Below are 3,100 nucleotides of genomic sequence, written 5' to 3'. Positions count from 1 at the left end.
ATCTTATGTTCATCACAGCACTATCCATAATAGCAAAGACATGGAGTCAACCTCAGTGCCCATCAGTGGCAGACTGGATTTAAAAAGTGTGGTACATATCTAACATGGAATACTATGCAGCCATAAAAAGAACGAAATTTTGTTCTGATAGAGTTTGGATATTTGTCCCTGCCGAAATCTCATGTTGAATTGTTATTCCCAGTGCTGAAGGCAGTGCCTAATGGAATGTGTTTCCATCATAGGGGTGAATCCCTCATGGCTTGGTGCTGTCTATGTGATAGTGAGTTTTCATGATAATTGGTCATTTAAAAATATGCGGCACCTTTTCCCTGCTCTGTCTCTCTCAGTCCTGCTTTTGCCATGTGATGTGCCTGTACTCCCTTTACCTTTTGCCATTATTGGAAGCTTGCTGAGGACTACCCCAGAAGCAGATACCATATGCTTCCTGTATAGCCTGCAGAATCATGAGTCAATAAAACCTCCTTTCTTATTATCCAATCTCAGGAATTTCTTCATAGCAGTGCAAGAATAGCCTAATGCATGACCTTTGCAGTAACATGGATGCAGCTGGAGGCCATTATCATAAGCAAATTGATGCAGGAACAGAAAAGCAAATATCATATGTTCTCATTTATAATTGGGAGCTAAAACACTAGGTACTCATGGTCATAAAGATGTCAACAATAGACAATGGGGACTTACTATATGGGAGAGGAATCAAGGGGGCCTAGTGTTAGAGAATTAACTATTGAACACTATGCTCAGTACCTGGGTGATGAGACAAATCATATCCCTAATTTCAGCATCATGCACTATAACGAGGTAACAAACCTGTACATGTACCTCCTGAATCTAAAATGAGTATCTGAATCTAAAATTTAGATCTAATTTGAACCTGAATCTAAAATTATTTTTAAAATTTAGAAGACATCTACATAAAGATGGCTTTTAAAACCATGAAAGTAGACAAGGCAACTAGGGGAAGAGTTTAGAGAATGAAATAAAGAGGGCATGAGGCTAATCCTCAAGAAATAACAATATTTAGAGATTGTTTAGAAAAGAACTCTTTAAAGGAATAATCTGAGTTACTCTGGACAGTGCAATGGAGGGGAGTGAGAAAATATGATAGAAAATCTAAGACAAGGTTTTTAGTTACTTGCTCCTTCAGCCACCTAAGATGACAAAAGGAAAGGTGGTGGCACTGACCCCTAGTGTCATGAAGAAGCAGGCCACGAAGGTGGTAAATTCCGTGTTTGAGAAAAGTCCTAAGAATTTTGCCATTGGACAGGGCATCCAAACCAAATAAGACCTCACCTACTTTGTCTTTTTTTTTAGACAGTCTCTCTCTGTCACCCAGGCTGGAGTGCAGTGGCATCTTCTGGGCTCACTGCAACCTCCACCTCCCAGGTTCAAGCGATTCTTGTGCCTCAGCCTCCCTAGTAGCTGTGATTACAGTTGTGCACCACCACACCTGGCTAATTTTGAATTTTTAGTAGAGATGTGTTTTTGCCATATTGGTCAGGCTGGTCTTGAACTCCTGGCCTTAAATGACCCACCCATCTCAGCCTCCCAAAGTGCTGGGATTACAGGTGTGCATCACCGGCATGCACCACCATGCCCAGCCAACCTACTTTGTCAAATGGCCCCACTACATCCAGTTGCAGCAACAATGGTCTATCCTCTGTAAACGTGGGAAAGTGCCTCCTGCAATTAACCAGTTCACCCAGGCCTTCAACCAGCTGTCATTCTGCTGCTTAAGCTGGCCCACAAGTACAGACCAGAAACAAAGTGCTGGAAGAAGCAGAGTCTGTTGGCCTGGGCTGAGAAGCAAGTTGCTGGCAAAGAGGATGTCCCCACTAAGAGATCACTTGTCCTTTGAGCAGGGGTTAACTGTCGCCACCTTGATAGAGACCAAGAAGTTTCAGCTTGTGGTGACTGCATATGATGTAGATCCAATCAAGCCAGTTGTTTTCGTATCCGCCCTGTGTTGTAAAATGGGGGTCCATTACCAAACGATCACAGGGAAGGCAAGACTGTGATGTCTAATGCACAGGGAGACCTACACCACTGTCATCTTCACATAGGAAAACTGAGAGAAAAGGGAGCTTTGGCGAAGCTAATGGAAGCTATCAGGACCAATTACAATGACAGGTATGATGAATTCTGCCATCACGGGGAGGCAAGGTCCCGAGCCCTAAATCTGTGGCCCACACTGGTGCTGGAAAAGGCAAGGGCTAAAAAAATGTGCCACTACAAACTGGGTTAAATATATGCTGTTGAGTTTTCTATACATAAGAATAATACAAATTATCCTTTAAAGGAAAGATTATTTTCTTTTGTCTGACTGCCTGGAGTTAAGACACAGGTTTTTTGGGGTTTTTTTGTGTTTTTTTCTGCCTTTGGACTTCAAATAAAACATTAACTCTTCCTGGGTCTCAAGCCTGCAGACCTTTAGCAGTCGAGAACTACACCCTGGGTTCTCCTGGGTCTGTAGCTTGCTGACCTCAGATCTTAGGACTTGTCAGCCTCTATACTGTGTAAGCCAGTTCCTGATAATAAATCTATGTGTGGATATATGTGTGTACACACACACACACACACACACACACATCTCTTACTGGTTCTGATTTTCTGAAGAACCCTAATACAACATACATTCAGGGACTAAAATGGATAGGTATGAGAGGCACTTTTTAAATATATCTTACTCAGACTAAAATGTAATCAGCTTTTCAAGACACAAGAATGAACGACTCCCAACTGTTACTCGTTTCTGCCATTGAGAACTTCAGAGGGCAAGGAAACTAAAGTGGTTAGTTACCGACAATGGCCATAATGTGGGCAAGGACACTAAAGTAAAGAAAGAAATGATTCTCTGACTTCACCATTTTCCTCTGTTGACCTGGTTCATATCAGAGTTCAACTTCTTAATTTTCTTAAATTTCCCTCAAATGGAAATTTATTATTCTTCAAAAATAAATAAATAAATAAACCTTCCTGACACCCACTGCTTCTACTACCTAGATACATAATAAACATTTAAGAAAGACACTCTAAATGAACAGCCGGCAAAGAGTATCAACTTGTGACATTTCATCCT

General features: G+C 41.5%; 1 pseudogene; it reads left to right on the top strand.

The window, feature by feature from the left end:
- The first annotated feature begins 1,152 nt into the window (after positions 1-1,152).
- On the top strand, positions 1,153-2,238 carry LOC105503871 (annotated as a pseudogene).
- Positions 2,239-3,100: the final 862 nt, after the last annotated feature.

Source organism: Colobus angolensis, unplaced genomic scaffold, assembly GCF_000951035.1.
Source record: "Colobus angolensis palliatus isolate OR3802 unplaced genomic scaffold, Cang.pa_1.0 Scaffold882, whole genome shotgun sequence".
Lineage (NCBI taxonomy): Eukaryota > Metazoa > Chordata > Mammalia > Primates > Cercopithecidae > Colobus > Colobus angolensis.
This window is presented reverse-complemented; position numbering and strand designations above follow the sequence as displayed.